Below are 20773 nucleotides of genomic sequence, written 5' to 3' on the forward strand. Positions count from 1 at the left end.
TCATCACAACCCACCACAATCTACAAGGTTATGACCATCTATATTGGTCATTAACAACTAGAAATAAGGCAGCGGACTAGCACTGTTTGCTTTGTGACCATTTCGTGTAAGGAAATTACGACCTTTTTGACCAAAATGGTCGCAATGGTTTAGGGTTTGGAGCCCCCTGAACAGCTTTTGACCAATTGGTCTAAAATGGTCATAAATTTATGACCAATTCTTCGAGGGTCACTGACGGAAGGTCATAAGTTGACATATTTCTTGTAGTGAATCAACTTGTGTGTCCTAGGGTGCCCCCTACCCCCGTATATAAAGGAGCAAGGGGGGAGGCCGGCCGGCCCTTGCAGGGCGCGCCAGGAGGAGTTCTCCTCCTAGTAGGAGTAGGACTCCCCTTTCCTATTCCTACTAGGAGGGGGAAAGGAAGGAGGAGAGGGAGAAGGAAGGAGAGGGAGGAAAGGAGGCCGGCCCCCTAGTCCAATTCGGTTTGGGCTAGGGGGTCGCGCGTGCTGCCTCCTCTCTTCCACCACTTGGCCCATGAGGGCCAATACTTCTTCCCCGTATTCCCGTAACTCCCCGGTACTTCGAAAAATACCCGAATCACTCGGAACCTTTCCGATGTTCGAATATAGTCGTCCAATATATCGATCTTTACGTCTCGACCATTTCGGGACTCCTCGTCATGTCCCCGATCTCATCCAGGACTCCGAACTACCTTCGATACATCAAATCACATAAACTCATAATATCGATCGTCACCGAACGTTAAGCGTGCGGACCCTACGGGTTCGAGAACTATGTAGGCATGACCGAGACACGTCTTCGGTCAATAACCAATAGCGGAACCTGGATGCTCATATTGGTTCCTACATATTCTACGAAGATCTTTATCGGTCAAACCGCATAACAACATACTTTGTTCCCTTTGTCATCGGTATGTTACTTGCCCGAGATTCGATTGTCGGTATCCTCATACCTAGTTCAATATCGTTACCGGAAAGTCTCTTTACTTGTTTCCATAATGCATCATCCCGCAACTAACTCTATAGTCACAACGCTTGCAAGGCTTATAGTGATGTGCATTACCAAGAGAGCCCAGAAATACCTCTCCGACAATCGGAATGACAAATCCTAATCTCGATCTATGCCAACTCAACAAGCACCATCGGAGACACCTGTAGAGCACCTTCATAATCACCCAGTTATGCTGTGACGTTTGGTAGCACACAAAGTGTACCTCCGGTACTCGGGAGTTGCATAATCTCATAGTCATAGGAACATGTATAAGTCATGAAGAAAGCAATAGCAACAAACTAAACGACCATCGTGCTAAGCTAACGGATGGGTCAAGTCAATCACATCATTCTCTAATGATGTGATCCCGTTAATCAAATGACAACTCATGTCTATGGTTAGGAAACATAACCATCATTGATTCAACGAGCTAGTCTAGTAGAGGCATACTAGTGACATTCTGTTTGTTTATGTATTCACACATGTACTAAGTTTCTGATTAATACAATTCTAGCATGAATAATAAACATTTATCATGATATAAGGAAATATAAATAACAACTTTATTATTGCCTCTAGGGCATATTTCCTTCAGTCTCCCACTTGCACTAGAGTCAATAATCTAGTTCACATCACCATGCGATTTAACACCAATAGTTCACATCTTTTATGTGATTAGTTCACATCTCCATGTGACTAACACCCAAAGGGTTTACTAGAGTCAATAATCTAGTTCACATCGCTATGTGATTAACACCCAAAGAGTGATCATGTTTTGCTTGTGAGAGAAATTTAGTCAACGGGTCTGCCACATTCAGATCTGTATGTATTTCTCAAATTTCTATGTCTACAATGCTCTGCACGGAGCTACTCTAGCTAATTGCTCCCGCTTTCAATATGTATCTAGATTGAGACCTAGAGTCATCTAGATCGATGTAAAAAGCTTGCATCGATGTAACTCTTTATGACGAACTCTTTTATCACCTCCATAACCGAGAAATATTTCCGTAGTCCTCTAAGGATAATTTTGGCCGCTGTCCAGTGATCTGCTCCTAGATCACTATTGCACTCCTTTGTCAAACTCAGGGCAGGGTATACAATAGGTCTGGTACATAGCATGGCATACTTTATAGAACCTATGACTGAGGCATAGGGAATGACTTTTCATTCTCTTTCTATTTTTTGCCATGGTCGGGTTTTGAGTGTTTACTCAACTTCACACCTTGTAACACAGGCAAGAACTCCTTCTTTGAATGTTCCATTTTGAACTACTTTAAAATCTTGTCAAGGTATGTACTCATTGAAAATATATCAAGTGTCTTGATCTATCTCTATAGATCTTGATGCTCAATATGTAAGTAGCTTTACCGAGGTATTTCTTTGAAAAACTCCTTTCAAACACTCCTTTATGACTTCCAGAAAATTCTACATTATTTCTCGATCAACAATATGTCATTCACATACACTTATCAGAAATGCTGTAGTGCTCCCGCTCACTTTCTTGTAAATATAGACTTCACCACAAGTCTGTATAAAACCATATGTTTTGATCACTTTATCAAAGCGTATATTCCAACTCCGAGATGCTTGCACCAGTCCATAGATGGATCGCTGGAGCTTGCTTACTTTGTTAGCACCTTTAGGATCGACAAAACCTTCTAGTTGCATCATATACAACTCTTTTTTAAGAAATCCATTAAGGAATGCAGTTTTGACATCCATTTGCCACATTTCATAAAATGCGGAAACTACTAACATGATTCGGACAGACTTTCAAGCATCGATATGAGTGAGAAACTCTCATCATAGTCAACACCTTGAACTTGTCGAAAACATTTTTGTGACAATTCAAGCTTTCTAGATAGTAACACTACTATCAGCGTCCGTCTTCCTCTTGAAGATCCATTTATTCTCAATGACTCACCGATATCGGGCAAGTCAATCAAAGTCCATACTTTGTCCTCATACATGGATCTCATCTCGGATTTCATGGCCTCAATCCATTTTGCGGAATCTGGGCTCATCATCGCTTCCTCATAGTTCATAGGTTCGTCATGGTCTAGTAACATGACTTCCAGAACAGGATTACCATACCACTCTGGTGCGGACCGTGATCTGGTTGACCTACGAGGTTCGGTAGTAACTTGATCTGAAGTTTCATGATCATCATCATTAGCTTCCTCACTAATTGGTGTAGGAATCACTAGAACTGATTTCTGTGATGAACTAATTTCCTATTTGAGAGAATATACAATTACCTCATCAAGTTCTACTTTCCTCACACTCACTTCTTTCGAGAGAAACTTCTTCTCTAGAAAGGATCCACTCTTAGCAACAAAGATATTGCCTTTCGAATCTGTGATAGAAGGTGTACCCAACAGTTTCTTTTGGGTATCCTATGAAGATGCACTTTTCCGATTTAGGTTTGTGCTTATTTGGCTGAAACTGTTTTACATAAGCATCACAAACCCAAGCTTTAAGAAACGACAACTTTGGTTTCTTGCCAGACCATAGTTCATATGGTGTCGTCTCAACTGATTTAGATGGTGCCCTATTTAACGTGAATGCAGCTGTCTATAATGCATAACCCCAAAACTATAGTGGTAAATCGGTAAGAGACATCATAGATTGCACCATATCTAATAAAGTATGGTTATGACATTCGGACACACCATTATCCAGTGGTGTTCCAGGTGGCATCAATTTGTGAAACTATTCCACATTGTTTTAGTTGAAGACCAAACTTGTAACTCAAATATTCGTATCCGCGATCAGATCGTAGAAACTTTATTTTCTGGTTATGATGATTTTCCACTTCACTATGAAATTCTTTGAACTTTTCAAATGTTTCAGACTTATGTTTCATCAAATAGATATACCCATATCTGCTCAAATCATATGTGAAGGTCAGAAAATAATGATACCCGCCGCGAGCCTCAACACTCATCGGATTGCATACATCAGCATGTATTATTTCTAATAAGTCAGTTGCTTGCTCCATTGTTCCGGAGAACGGAGTTTTAGTCATCTTGCCCACGAGGCATGGTTTGCAAGCATCAAATGATTCATAATCAAGTGATTCCAAAAGACCATCAACATGGAGTTTCTTCATGCGCTTTACACCAATATGACCTAAACAGCAGTGCCACATATAAGTTGCACTATCATTATTAACTTTGCATCTTTTGGCTTCAACTAGCAAACATGCCCGTGCGTTGCAAGGGGAGAACAAAATATCATGTGCTCGTCTGTCACCAACCTCATGGTGCAACCGTCACTTGTGTGAAAACAATTAGAGGTGCTTTTTTATACTTGCACTTGTCCCTAATGTCTCAAATAAAAAATATTAATATCATGGGTGTTTTTATATGAGATCTCATTAGGATCTACTGTCTTCGATTAAGAAGTTTCAGCTAAAATTAGAAAAGGAGCTCAGGGTGGAGAAGGAGAAAACTAAATGGAGAAGACATACCTGGTGATTAGAAGTTATAGCTAGCTGTGCAAGCATTCATGTTTAAATTATAGATGGCGGGGCAAAGGATCAATCGCCAAGACCACCAGCACTATTGTGATTATGGGCCTTGCCATGCACATCTATCACGTCTGAGGTCGAGGCCGGCATGCTGCCCGACGTGTCGTCTCGCCACATTCATGTACAGTACCGCATCACATCCACGATGTGTGTGAGTGTGGCATCGTCTGAGTGTATTCGCGATGGTAGAGACCGGTGTCACGGTTGGAGAACCCGGTCCATGGTGTACATACGCGTAAGGCCATATAGTCCAGCGTGATGCTCACACAGTCACGCCAAGTAATCGTGTGCTTTCACGATGGGAGAAACCGGTGTGCAGTCCCATGTCGAACACCTCAATGGCCACCTCAAACAGCTCGGTGATAATCTGGATGTCGCGCCCACGACTTTGATATGCGATTGAGGCCCGAGGCGTACATGGAGGAGGCGATGGCATTATCCGCCTGAAACGCCTGGAGCACATGGGCAGAGGCGGCGGTTAGGGGACGATTGGGTCGAGGTTACGGGTATATATTTAACATAATAGCTAGCTGTGGGAGTCCTGGATTAGGGGGTCTCCGGACAACCGGACTATATCCTTTGGCCGAACTGTTAGACTATGAAGATACAAGATTGAAGACTTCGTCTCGTGTCCGGATGGGACTCTACTTGGCGTGGAAGGCAAGCTAGGCAATACGAATATGGATATCTCCTCCCTTGTAACCGACCTTGTGTAACCCTAACCCTCTCCGGTGTCTATATAAACCGGAGGGTTTTAGTCCGTAGCACAACATCAACTACAACATACAATCAAACCATAGGCTAGCTTCTAGGGTTTAGCCTCTCCGATCTCGTGGTAGATCTACTCTTGTATTACCCATATCATCAATATTAATCAAGCAGGACGTAGGGTTTTACCTCCATCGAGAGGGCCCGAACCTGTGTAAAACATTGTGTCCCCTGCCTCCTGTTACCATCCGGCCTAGACGCACAGTTCGGGACCCCCTACCCGAGATCTGCCAGTTTTGACACCGACATTGGTGCTTTCATTGAGTGTTCCTCTGTGTCATCACTTTTAGGCCCGATGGCTCCTCTGATCATCAACAACGATGCGGTCCAGGGTGAGACATTTCTCCCTGGATAGTTCTTCATATTCGGTGGCTTTGCACTGTGGGCTAATTCGCTTGGCCATCTGGAGCAGATTAAAAGCTACGCCCCTGGCCATCAGGTCAGATTTGGAAGTTTGAACTACGCGACCGACATCCGCGGAGAATTGATCTTCGACGGATTCGAGCCACAGCCGAGCGCGCCGCACCGTCACGATGGGTATGACCTAGCTCTGCCGCCGAACAGTGCCCTGGAGGCCGCGCCCGCATCAGCTCCGACCCTCAGCTCGGAGCCAACTGCGCCGACCAAGGACGGGTGGCTAGACACCGCCTCGGAGGCGGCAATCTCAGCAGCGATCGAGCCGAATATCGACCTTACCCTTCGCAAGAGCCGTGTTGTTAAACCGCCGGATACTTCTCCGGCCATGGACTACGAACCGCTTGCGCCCGTTCCTATCGAATCCGGTCGGGCGCCGATCATGGAGTTTACCTCCACGGATATCTTTCAGCACTCGCCCTTCGGCGACATACTGAATTCATTTAAGTCTCTCTCCTTGTCAGGAGAGTCCTGGCCGAACTATGCCCGGCAGGACTGGGGTACGGACGACGAAGAAATTCGCGACCCACCCACCACCCATTTAGTAGCCACTGTCGACGACTTAACCGACGTGCTCGACTTCGACTCCGAAGACATCGACGGTATGGACGACGATGCGGGAGACGAAGAGGAACCACTGCCTACAGGGCACTAGACGTCCACCTCATCACATGACGTATACATGGTGGACACACCAAAGGAAAACGGCGACGAGGAACGGAAGGACGCAACAAAGGGTTGTCCCCTCGAGAAGCAGTCAAAGCGGCGGCGTAAGCACCACCCCAAATCCCGCCTCAACAGAAATAATGATCATACTGGCCCGGCATTAGAGCAGGGTGAACCACCGCCGGACCACGGCAACACGGAGAATCAAACCAAACAAACCAACTCTGTCAAAGATAATAGTCCAGAGGACATAACACCGGACAGACACCCGGAGCAACAAAATGCCCATCAAAGGCTTGTTGCCACCGCGAGGAGTCTAAAAAGGCAGAAGCAAAGGCTCAAGGCTGCGCAAGACACACTCCAAATCAGATGGAGCAAAGCACTCAACCCAGCAGCAAAGTACGGCGACAATCACCCCACCAAGAGTTACCCAAAGCGGAAGTTACTACCCGAATTCGATGAGGAGGCTTTAGATCTCCCGCAACCAAAAATCAAAACGGCCACCTGGCCGGATAGACGACCTCACGGCCAATGTAGAGTGGCAAACAATCCCAAATATAAGCCAATACGCGATCCACGCGAGGGCTCACATCAAAAGGACGGCGCAACCAGATCCATCTATGGACCACGCAAGCGCTCTCCAGCATACGATGCAGCACAACAAACATCTGAAAAACGCGGCACGCCCAGATACAGGGGCGCCGCACAGCCCCTATGTTTCACCGATGAGGTGCTGGACCATGAATTTCCAGAAGGATTCAAACCCATAAACATAGAGGCATATGACGGAACAACATACCCTGGGGTCTGGATTGAGGACTATATCCTCCACATTCATATGGCTCAGGGAGACAATCTCCACGCCATTAAATATTTACCCCTCAAACTCAAAGGGCCAGCTCGGCACTGGCTTAAAAGCCTCCCCGAAAACTCCATCGGAAGCTGGGAAGAGCTCGAGGACGCTTTCCGGGCAAATTTTCAAGGGACTTATGTCCGACCTCCGGATGTGGACGATTTGAGTCATATAACTCAACAGCCCGGAGAGTCAGCTCGAAAACTCTAGAATAGGTTTCTTACTAAAAAGAACCAAATAGTCGACTGTCCAGATGTTGAAGCCTTGGCAGCCTTTAAGCATAGCGTCCGTGAAGAATGGCTTGCCAGACACCTCGGCCAAGAAAAGCCGAGAACAATGGCAGCATTAACAAGCCTCATGACCCGCTTTTGCGCGGGTGAGGATAGCTGGCTAGCCAGATGCAGCACCAGCGACCCTAGTACATCCGAAGCTAGAGATGGAAACGGGAAATCATGGCGCAACAACAATAACAAACGCCGGAATAGAGAAGACAACACGAAGAGCACGGCAGTAAACGCCGGATTCAAAAGCTCTTGGCCAAGTCAGCAAAAGCCTCCCTTTAAAGGCGCCAGAGATGAACTGTCCATCCTAAACAAAATTCTGGACCAAGTATGTCAGATCCATAGCACCCCTAGTAAAACCGCTAACCATACCCACAGAGAATGTTGGGTCTTCAAGTAGTCCGGCAAGCTCAACGCCGTACACAAGGGGGAGGATACACCAAATGAAGATGAGGATGAGCCTCTAAAGCAAGACGCTGGGGAACAAAAGAAATTTCCACCAGAAGTCAAAATAGTAAACGTGTTACACGTGATCAAGGGGAGAAACAAAGCGGCACTCCCAGATAAATATACCCAAGGGCCTCTCACCGCGGAGCCCGGCTACTGGTCGCTTCAACCGATCACTTTCGACCATCGTGATTACTCAGCAAGTATCCAGCGGGCAGGATGGGCTGCCCTGGTACTAGACCCAATTATTGATGGATACTACCTTACACGAGTGTTGATGGACGGTTGTAGCAGTTTAAACCTGATATATCAGGATACGATCCGCGAAATGGCGATAGACCCAACGAAAATCCGCCATAGCGACACTACCTTTAAAGGAGTAATGCCAGGCCCAGGGGCTCACTGCACAGGCTCCCTGCTACTAAAGGTTGTATTCGGCTTCCCTGATAACTTCCGTAGCGAACATTTAACCTTCCACATTGCTCCGTTCCAAAGTGGTTATCAAGCACTACTTGGACGCGAAGCTTTTGCTCGCTTCAACGCAATACCGCATTACGCTTCCCACATGCTCAAGATGCCCGGTCCACGCGACATCATTACAGTAAGTGAAAATATCGAGCGATCTTTGCGCGCCGAAGAGAATGCGACTGCCTTGGCAGCCGCACACTAAAAACAGCCCCACCAACTACAACATTTGATAGGTCGTCAAGACCACGCACGCGGTTAGACGAGTCCGGCGCTGCTATATGTAATTTGTAGCGGATTGAGGGCCACACCCCTATTATAAATACAAGGGGCTCAACGCGCGCAGACAAGTGGCAATTTCTACTCATTTTTAATTATACATGGTTTCTTTAAAAAACTACCTTTTTGCACGAAAACTTTTTCACCTAAAGTTCCTCTCTTTTACAGATGATCATCGTGTTACACCCGTCCAGGATACGGCACAACGGAGACACAGGCGCAGACGTGCAGCAGGGACCCGCTCCAAGGATTCTTTTTAGATTAAGACCCTGCATAAACCTTTTTTACTGTCTCTTGTTGATACACATCCCTCGAAATCTCAACGCAATTGAGAAGGATGCTGACGTCTTGGCATGTGGCCACGTCAGAATAATGCACGTACCTGGACACAAGGGGCTTCTTACAAAGGCCACTATTTAGGCCCGGTTTATACCATAAAGACCGAATACCTTAGGGAGTGTTGGGCGTCGCGAGTTTGGCCTTATATGCATCGGCTCAGAATCATGTCTTTGGTCAAATGTTGGGTTTGCCCGGCTCCTATGTTTTGGTACCATACGTTCCGCTCTATCGGCTAAGGTAGCACTAGGAGAACTACTGCGATTGTGCCCTGGGTCATCCGGACGAGCACCTCAGTAGAGAAAGCAGAAAACTGACTGTCATGATATAGCGTGAGACTGGTCAACCACTCGATGACCTACCGGAATGTTAGAATTCCTCCGCCTTAATGAAGGGTCGTTTCCCGTCCGGGCATGTACGCACCCCGAATTCGGGAGAGTGCGGAGCCAACAGGGGCTATATAGTAGCCCCACTGTCAAACTCCTATGGCTAAGTGAAAGTGTTAAAGCATTATAGTCCGGTTGCCTCGTTCTCTGCGCTATCACCTCCTTAATAGGACCAAGACGTTGGGTTAAGTGTGAACACACGTCTTCTGCGAACACCCCCGCATTATATGCGTGGGGGCTGAAGCCGACGACTGCAATCTTTCAGGTTATACGCATGTATACATAAACGGCCGCACAGGAGGCACCATATTACTTTCAGGCAAAAGTATAAACATAGCCTTAATAATTTTTATAAAAACATTGTGTTTACAATGGGAATACATGTCACTCAAACATAATATTCTTCGAGCACTGGGACTCTATCAAACGAGCACCCTTAAGAACCTAATTGAAATAGTGCTCGGCAGCCACTCGGCCTATGGCCGAACCCTGCGCCGCAACAGTGGTAGCATCCATCTCCGCCCAGTATGCTTTAACACGGGCAAGGGCCATCCGCGAGCCTTCTATGCACGCCGACCTCTTCAAAGCATTAATGCTGCACCGCACCAAGGAACTGCTGCACTAAGCTGAAATAGCTGTTCGGCTTCGGCTTTTCCGGCCATAGCTGATCCACAACGGACCTCGTGGCGAGTCCGGACAACCTGTTAAGTTCGGCCAATTCGGCTAGTTGATCCGTCAGGGGAAGCGGACGCTCTGGAATGTTAAATTGCGACCAGAATAGCTTGTCCACTTCACGATCTGACTGATCTCGGAAGTATTCGACCGCATCGGCAGCGCTCGCCGCCAAGTCCATATATGCGTCTGCCGAACTCAACAGCCGACCCAGAGGGGCATAACGCGGATCTTCGAACTTCCTCTGCAGCAGAAAAGGCTTCCCAGCCACAATATCCCCGGCTTCGCGCAGCTCCTCCTTCTTTGCCCTCATAGCGGAGCGAGTGTCTTTGCTCGCTATCGTGGCCTTCTCAAGGTCCGCTGCCTTCACTCGGTTCTCTTCTTGAAGGAACCGGCAACGGTCGGCAGTGCCTTTTAATTCCACAGCCATCTTGGCCATTTTTTCTTTACTTTCGCAATGGGCGGCCTTCTCAGCCCTTAACTCTTCGGCCACCTCCAAAGCAGCCGCATTACTAGCCCTCGCTTGTTCCTTGGCTCGGGCAAGTTCTGCCCGAAGGGTCTCCACGGTGGCAGCTCCGTCTGCAGTCACAACATATTAAAGATACTGGCATTATGCTGCTCTCATTATGTGACATTCACCAGGAAAACATTACTTACCCTATGACTCCTCAAGCCGTCTGTTAACAAGCTCGATGTCGGCGTCCGCCGCATCTAGTTGCCGCTTTAGCTCGGCAAACTCATGAGTCCGGCTAGCCACCGGAGCTCCCATTATCTGCACATTAAAGCGGTATGGTTATTGCTTGGGACTACGATCCAATGTTTGCCGCCGTTCTCGACGACAACCAGAGTCTCAGGGGCTACTATCTACACAGGGCACACTTAACATGTGCGGTACTATAAAAAAGTATATCATTTCACGTACCTCAAAGCCCTCCAGTAGACTCATAAAAGCTTCATGCAATCCGCTTTCAGCGGACGAAACTCTTTCCATCACCATACCCATTAACATACGGTGTTCCTCTGAGATGGTTGCTCGCCCCAACAGGTCCCTCAGTATGCCCGACCGCATACCGGACGGTGCCGGACTCTTTTGTTCGCTCTCTTTATGAGCCGGACGCTGAGGACTTCGGGTGGCTGTAGGATTATCTTCTGGCCTCACCAAATCCGGAGAGGCCCTCCTTGACGACACTTCAAGGTCGCCCTCTTCCTGAGCAGGGGAGTCCGGAGGAGGCGTTTCGCTCTCCATCATCTCCGGAAGAAGATCCCTCGAAGATGAGCTCTGCTGAGAATAGCTGAGATCCGGACTGCAAGATAAACGCTTCGGTTATTTTCCTCAGAGGAAAGGTAATATACCTTCACTATCGAAGTACTTTCTAACTACTTACAGCTCATGGGAGGGCTGACCCTCGCGCGGACTTTGTGCGGTAAAAGCACCCTCCAAGGCAGGACCCTCTAGTGGGGATTTCTTCTCCCGTTTGGAAGCCTCGGTTTCCGAATCATCTAAGGCAGTCCTCTTCCTTCCCCGAAGCGAGAGAAGGTCGGATTCTTCTCCTTGGTTGTCCTCCTTCGCGGAGGCGCTCGTTCCCTCGGTTGCAACTAGCAGCGACGGGGGCCCGCTTCTGCCCATATTATCCCCCCCCCCCCCCGTATCCTCCCTCGAGGGCTCCGGGCAAGGTGCGAGCTTGAGCATCTTTTCCAGCATCGGATTTTGCAAGCCCTCAGGGTGGGGGGCCGAACACCGGATCATCTTCGCCTTTGTCAGCCAGTCCTGGTAAAAGAGCAATCTCTCAGAAATGACGTCATAAACAAAAGACGGTGTGTTCGGCTAGAGGATTACTTACTTGTTCGGCGACGCGGTTGCTGCTCAGGCCCACATCCTTGGTGGTATCCGGACACTCTATTTGAGGTCTGAAGAATGATAGGTACATTTCCTCGTGCGTCAGGCCGAGGAAATTCTGAATGGCCCGCGGTCCTTCTGGGTTGAACTCCCACAAATGAAGGGGCCGGCGTTTGCAAGGCTGGACTCGACGAACTAGCATAACTTGTATTACCACAATCAAATTAAAATCTCCCTCGAAGAGATCTTGAATACGGCTTTGTAGTATAGGCACGTCCTTGGCTGGACCCCAGCTCAGACCTCTACTGATCCATGACATTAGTTGTGGTGGGGGGCCCGAGTGGAAAGCGGGGGTGGCCGTCCACTTGGCACTTCTGGGAGCCGTGATGTAAAACCACTCATGTTGCCATAATCCGAACACCTCTGGATAGAAACCCTTCAGCCACGGAGCTCCGGCCATCTTGCTTATTGACGCGTCTCCGCACGCCGCATGTTGCCCCTCGATCATCTTCGGCTTCACTTCGAAGGTCTTGAGCCACAGGCCGAAGTGAGGGGTAATGCGGAGGAAGGCCTCACACATGACAATAAATGTCGAGATGTGGAGAAAGGAGTCCGGAGCTAGATCATGGAAATCTAGCCCGTAATAGAACATCAAGCCTCTGACGAAGGGATCCATAGTAAGGCCTAGGCCTCGGAGGAAGTGGGAGATGAACACAACGTCTTCGTTGGGTTCAGGAGTAGGGACGGCCTGCCCTCGGGCAGGCAGCCGATGCGAAACCTCGGCGGTCAGGTATCTGGCCTCCTTCAACTTCTTGATGTCTTCTTCCGTGACGGAGGAAGGCATCCATCGGCCTTGAAGGCTAGATCCGGACATGATTGAAAGTTCGGAGCACTTGACCTGGGATTTGGGTGTTAGAACTCGAGGCGGGGGAAGGATTCGATTGAGCACAGGAGGGAAGAAGTAAAAGCCTTGTCCTTTTATAAAGAGGGTGAATATCAAGCATCCTCTCCGAAACCGTTTGGACTTGCCCATAATCTAGGAGTCCTAGACACGGTTGGGTTACCCACACCCGTATTGATGAGGATCCCATAATAAGGGGACACAATCTCTGCTTTGACAAGACGTGTCAAAAAACTGCCTCACGTTATGTGCGGGGCTAGTTAAAGGAAACAGTTCGAATAAGCACCAGGCCATGGCATGATGTCATGTTGCCAAAATGTGTCGCAGATTAAAGATTTGTGGAAATATTGTTCTCTCTATGGTGGTATGTGGAATTTGTTTTTGCAGGGTCGGACACTATCCTTATATTCAAAATTCTTCCGTGGTGTATTCGGAGAAGGAACCCGCCTTGCAATGCCGAAGACAATACTGCACGCCGGACTCATCGTCATTGAAAGCCTGGTTCATGTGCTACTGTGGGAGTCCTGGATTAGGGGGTCTCCAGACAGCCTGACTATATCCTTTGGCCGGACTGTTAGACTATGAAGATACAAGATTGAAGACTTCGTCTCGTGTCCGGATGGGACTCTACTTGGCGTGGAAGGCAAGCTAGGCAATACGAATATGGATATCTCCTCCCTTGTAACCGACCTTGTGTAACCCTAACCCTCTCCGGTGTCTATATAAACCGGAGGGTTTTAGTCCGTAGCACAACATCAACTACAACATACAATCAAACCATAGGATATCTTCTAGGGTTTAGCCTCTCCGATCTCGTGGTAGATCTACTCTTGTATTACCCATATCATCAATATTAATCAAGCAGGACGTAGGGTTTTACCTCCATCGAGAGGGCCCGAACCTGGGTAAAACATTGTGTCCCCTGCCTCCTGTTACCATCCGGCCTAGACGCACAGTTCAGGACCCCCTACCCGAGATCCGCCGGTTTTGACACCGACACTAGCCTAATCGGTTGATTTTTTGGGTCCAAGCCAGACATGGAGGACATAAGTTTCGATAGCATCTGTTACTAATACGTTTTGCATGCATCTGTTACCAATGCGTTTTGATGACTCGATTAATTTTTGCGGGCAGGCACACAACGACTCACATGGGACAGTGGGCGACAAATGAAACATGAGCACCCGCGTACGTAATTTTTTGTGCCATAGAAGAAACAGGTTAAGGCCTAATTGAGTAGCTAGCAGAGGGATTGGTATGCTCACTTTCCATAGAGAGCTCCTATTGGATGCCCGTGTGCATCCAATAGGTGAGCTTCGCTGAAGCGGGAGCGCAAACGGGCCGGTCCATTCCAAACTTAGAACGAATGTATGAATGTCACGAAAAAATATAATGGCACATGTGGCAGTCAAACTCGCGACAACCCAATGGATAGATGTGTTGCTAACCAGTAGAGAAACTGACTGATTGTGGCAAAGCGCATCACTAAATGTAATGTACTAAGTACATCCACAATCGTTATTTCGATTTGTCAACATTTCTTTGGAAAAATATGAAAAAATCTTAAAAATTATGAATAATACATAAAAATTGTGAACACATTTCGAATTCGAACAAACTTTTAAAACATGGACAATTTTTGAAAAAGTGATCAAAATTCTGAAGTACATGAAGAAACTTTTGAAATTATGAATATTTATTGGATTTTTTTATATACGATGTGCAATTTTTACATTTATATATATATATATATATATATATATATATATATATATTGAACAATTTTGTAATATACGTTGAACAATTCTAAAATACACACCATTTTTGTGATATACACTGAAAAATATTTAAATACACAATGAACATTTTGTGATATACACTGAGCAATATTCTAATACAAACTGAACATTTTAGCGATATATGGAGAATAAATTTAAAATACAAAATGAACATTTGATGAAAGATGATGAACATTTTCTTAATATAGGATGAGAAATTCCTTAAATACGATGAATATTTTCGTCTATAAACACGCAATGAATTTGTATAATACACAAAAAATAAAGAAAAATAGAAAAGAAATACGGAAATATGGAAAGTAAAAGGAACAAAAATAAAAAAACATCAGAGTATACGTGGGCCATACGAAACTGGGGCGTCTGGAGGTCAGCCCAGTTAAATTTTATCTTTGCCTAAAAAGAATTAAATTATAGCAGATATGGCGTCTGGCACTTACCGTACTTGAGGCTGGACTTCCTAAATTTTTTCAAAGGCATTGGCTAGGTTAGTTGGCTTGTGCGTTGCGTTCACGTTAGTTGCCATCCTAGTTTGACTCCCGCTGCGTGCAATTTTTTTCCTAGCAAACAAATTTTTTTGAGTCTATTCCGAAGGAAACAGCGGATGAATCAAAAGGATTTCAATCTCGGCCATCAATCTCTATCATTAATATAAAATCAACGGATATAAAGGGATGACCTATGGAGAACTATGAAAGCCTCTGTCCTTTAATATTAGGTATAGATATTATGAATATGTGTATTACTAGGATCGAGATTCAATAAACCATTTATATTAAGTGTATAACCATAGAAGGTTTTATTCATGTAAACAGAATAACAATTATTCTTTGTCTTAAATGAATAACCGTATTGCAATAAATATGATCCAATCATATTATGCTCAACGCAAACACCAAAATATTTATTTTAGGTTCAACACTAATCCCGAAAGTAAAGGGAGTGTGCGATGGTGATCTTATCAACCTTGGAATCACTTCCAACTCACATCATCACCTCGCCCTTAACTAGTCTCTGTTTATTTTGCAACTCCCGTTTCAAGTTACTACTCTTAGCAACTGAACTGGTATCAAATATGGAGGGGTTGCTATAAACACTAGTAAAGTACATATTAATAACATGTATATCAAATATACTTTTGTTCACTTTGTCATCCTTCTTATCCGCCAAGTATCTAGGGCAGTTCCACTTCTAATGAGCACTTTCTTTGCAGTAGAAGCACTCAGTTCCAGGCTTGGATCTAGTTTTGAGCTTCTTCATGGGAGCAGCAACTTGCTTGCTATTCTTCTTTGAAGTTCCTCTTTCTTTCCCTTCACCCTTTTCTTGAAACTAGTGGTCTTGTTAACCATCAACACTTATGCTATTTCTAGATTTCTACCTTCGCCGATTTCAGCATCGCGGAGAGCTTGGGAATTACTTTCGTTATCCCTTGCATATTATAGTTCATCACTAAGTTCTAGTAACTTGGTGAGTGACTAGAGAACTTTGTCAATTACTATCTTATCTAGAAGATTAACTCCTACTTGATTCAAGCAATTGTAGTACCCAGACAATCTAAGCACATGCTCACAACTTGAGCTATTCTCCTCCATCTTGTAGACAAAGTATTGTCAGAGGTCTTCTACCTCTCGACACGGGCATGAGTATGAAATACCAATTTCAACTCTTAGAACATCTTTTATGCTCTATGGTGTTCAAAACATTTTTGAAGTCCCGGTTCTAAGTCGTAAAGCATGGTGCACTAAACTATCAAGTAGTCATCATACTGAGCTTTACCAAACGTTCATAACGTCTGCATTTGCTCCTACAATAGGTCCGTCACCTAGCGGTGCATCAAGGACATAATTCTTCTGTGCAGCAACGAGGATAGTCCTCAGATCACGAATCCAATCCGCATCATTGCTAGTATCATCTTTCAATATAGTTTTCTCTAGGAACATATCATAAATAAAACGGGGAAGCTATACGCGAGCAATTGATCTACAACATAGATATGCAAATACTACCAGGACTAAGTTCATGATAAATTAAAGTTCAATTAATCATATTACTTAAGAACTCCCACTTAGATAGACATCCCTCTAGTCATCTAAGTGATCACGTGATCCATATCAACTAAACCATGACCGATCATCACGTGAAATGGAGTAGTTTTCAATGGTGAACATCACTATGTTGATCATATCTAATATATGATTCACGCTCGACCTTTCGGTCTCAGTGTTCCGAGGCCATATCTGCATATGCTAGGCTCGTCAAATTTAACCCGAGTATTTCTGTGTGTGTAAAACTGGCTAGCACCTGTTGTATGTGAACGTAGAGCTTATCACACCCAATCATCACGTGGTGTCTCGACACGATGAACTTTGGCAATGGTGCATACTCAGGGAGAACACTTATACCTTCAAATTTTAGTAAGGGGTCATCTTATAAACCTACCGCCGAACTAAGCAAAATAAGATGTATAAAAGATAAACATCACATGCAACCAAAATATGTGACATGATATGGCCATCATCATCTTGTGCCTGTGATATCCATCTCCAAAGCACCATCATGATCACCATAGTCAGCGGCTTGACACCTTGATCTCCATCGAAGCATTGTTGTCGTCACGCCAACTATTGCCTCCACGACTATCGCTACCGCTTAGTGATAAAGTAAAGCAATTACATGGCGATTGAATTTCATACAATAAAGCGACAACCATATGGCTCCTGCCAGCTGCCGATAACTGTGTTACAAAACATGATCATCTCATATAATAAAATTTAGCATCACGTCTTGACCATATCACATCACAACATGCCCTGCAAAACAAGTTAGACGTCATCTACTTTGTTGTTGCAAGTTTTACGTGGCTGCCACAGGCTGAGTAAGAATCGTTCTTACCTACGCATCAAAACCACAACGATATTTCGTCAAGTTAGTGATGTTTTAACCTTCAATAAGGACCGGACATAGTCACACTCGGTTCAACTAAAGTTGGAGAAACTGACACCCGCTAGCCACCTGTGTGCGAAGCACGTCGGTAGAACCAGTCTCGCATAAGCATACGCGTAATGTTGGTCCGGGCCGCTTCATCCAACAATACCGCCGAACCAAAGTATGACATGCTGGTAAGCAGTATGACTTGTATCACCCACAACTCACTTGTGTTCTACTCGTGCATATAATATCTACGCATAAACTTGGCTCTGATACCACTGTTGGGGAACATAGTAATTTCAAATAATTTCCTATGCATACACAAGATCATGGTGATGCACAACAACGAGAGGGGAGAGTATCATCTACGTACCCTCGTAGACCGTAAGCGGAAGTGTTATGAGAACGCGGTTGATGTAGTCGAACGTCTTTACGATCCCACCGATCCAAGTACCGAACGCACGGCACCTCCGAGTTCAGCACACGTTCAGCTCGATGACGTCCCACGAACTCCGATCCAGCAGAGCTTCACGGGAGAGTTCCATCAGCACGACATCGTGATGACGGTGATGATGTTGCTACTGACGCAGGGCTTCGCCTAAGCACCGCTACGATATGATCGAGGTGGATTATGGTGGAGCGGGGCACCGCACAGGGCTTGGAACAATCAACTTGTGTGTCCTAGGGTGCCCCCTGCCCCCGTATATAAAGGAGCAAGGGGGGAGGCCGGCCGGCCCTTGCAGGGAGCGCCAGGAGGAGGGTTCCTCCTCCTTGTAGGAGTAGGACTCCCCTTTCCTACTCCTACTAGGAGGGGGAAAGGAAGGAGGAGAGGGAGAAGGAAGGAGAGGGAGGAAAGGAGGAAAGGGGGGCCGCCCCCCTAGTCCAATTCGGTTTGGGCTAGGGGGGCCATGCGCCCTGCCTCCTCTCTTCCACCACTTGGCCCATGAGGCCCAATACTTCTTCCCCGTATTCCTGTAACTCCCCGGTACTCCGAAAAATACCCGAATCACTCAGAACCTTTCCGATGTCCGAATATAGTCGTCCAATATATCGATCTTTACGTCTCGACCATTTTGAGACTCCTAGTCATGTCCCCGATCTCATACGGGACTCCGAACTACCTTTGTTACATCAAATCACATAAACTCACAATATCGATCGTCACCGAACGTTAAGCGTGCGGACCCTACGAGTTCGAGAACTATGTAGACATGACCGAGACACGTCTCCGTTCAATAACCAATAGCGGAACCTGGATGCTCATATTGGTTCCTACATATTCTACGAAGATCTTTATCGGTCAAAGCGCATAACAACATACGTTGTTCCCTTTGTCATTGGTATGTTACTTGCCCTAGATTCGATCGTCGGTATCCTCATACCTAGTTCAATCTTGTTACCGGCAAGTCTCTTTACTTGTTTCCATAATGCATCATCCCGCAACTAACTCATTAGTCACAATGCTTGCAAGGCTTATAGTGATGTGCATTACCAAGAGGGCCCAGAAATACCTCTCCGACAATCGGAGTGACAAATCCTAATCTCAATCTATGCCAACTCAACAAGCACCATCAGAGACAGCTATAGAGCACCTTCATAATCACTCAGTTACGTTGTGATGTTTGGTAGCACACAAAGTGTTCCTCCAGTACTCGGGAGTTGGATAATCTCATAGTCATAGGAACATGTATAAGTCATGAAGAAAGCAATAGCAACAAACTAAACGATCATCGTGCTAAGCTAACAGATGTGTCAAGTCAATCACATCATTCTCTAATGATGTGATCCCGTTAATCAAATGACAACTCATGTCTATGGTTAGGAAGCATAACCATCATTGATTCAACGAGCTAGTCTAGTAGAGGCATACTATTGACATTCTGTTTGTCTATGTATTCACACATGTACTAAGTTTCCGATTAATACAATTCTAGCATGAATAATAAACATTTATCATGATACAAGGAAATATAAATAATAACTTTATTATTGCCTCTAGGGCATATTTCCTTTAGTAATTGCTAACATGATTCGGACAGACATGCTACGGGTGAGAAAGTCTCATCATAGTCAATCCCTTGAACTTGTCGAAACTCTTTTGCGACAAGTCGAGCTTTGTAGACAGTGACATTACCATCAATGTCTGTCTTCTTCTTGAAGATCCATTTATTCTCAATGGCTTGCCGATCACCAGCAAGTCCACCAAAGTCCACACTTTGTTCTCATACATGGATCCTATCATAGATTTCATGGCCTCAAGCCATTTATCGGAATCTGGGCTCATCATAGCTTTTTCATAGTTCGTAGGTTTACCATGGTCTAATAACATGACTTTCAGGACAGGATTATCGTACCACTATGATGCGTAACGTGTTCTAGTCGACCTACGAGGTTCAGTAGTAACTTGATCTGAAGTTTCATAATCATCATCATTTGCTTCCTCTCTAGTTGGTGTAGGCATCACGGGAATGGTTTTCTGTGATGTGCTACTTTTCAATTCGAGAGAAGGTACAATTACCTTATCAAGTTCTACTTTCCTCCCACTCACTTCTTTTGGGAGAAACTCCTTCTCTAGAAATGACCCATTCTTGGCAACAAAGATCTTGCCTTCAGATCTGTGGTAGAAGGTGTACCCAATGGTTTCCTTAGGGTATCCTATGAAGAAGCACTTCTCCGATTTAGGTTCGAGCTTATTAGGCTGAAGCCTTTTGACATAAGCATCGCATCTCCAAACTTTAAGAAACGACAACTTAGGTTTCTTGCCAAACCATAGTTTATACAGTGTCATCTCAACAGATTTAGACGGTGCCCTATTTAACATGAATGCGGCTGTCTCTAATGCATAACCCCAAAATGATAGTGGTAAATCGGTAAGAGACATCATAGAATGCACCATATCTAAAAAAGTACGGTTACGATGTTCGGACACACCATTACGCTATGGTGTTCCAAGTGGCATGAGTTGTGAAACAATTCCGCATTGTTTTAAATGAAGGCCAAACTCGTAACTCAAATATTCACCTCCACGATCAGATTGTAGAAACTGTATTTCGGCCTTGGTCTTTGGGTTTGCAGATTTCCGACCATTTCACCATATGGTATTTCTGCTTGCCACCCTTGCCGGCCCAAAAGAAACGGGACTGGTATTTGGCGATGTCCTGGTGAAGGGATTCATTAAGACTATAGAATCCCATCAGGTAC

Source organism: Triticum urartu, chromosome 7A (genome assembly GCF_056163025.1).
Source record: "Triticum urartu cultivar PI428250 chromosome 7A, HENAU_Tu73, whole genome shotgun sequence".
Classification (NCBI taxonomy): domain Eukaryota; kingdom Viridiplantae; phylum Streptophyta; class Magnoliopsida; order Poales; family Poaceae; genus Triticum; species Triticum urartu.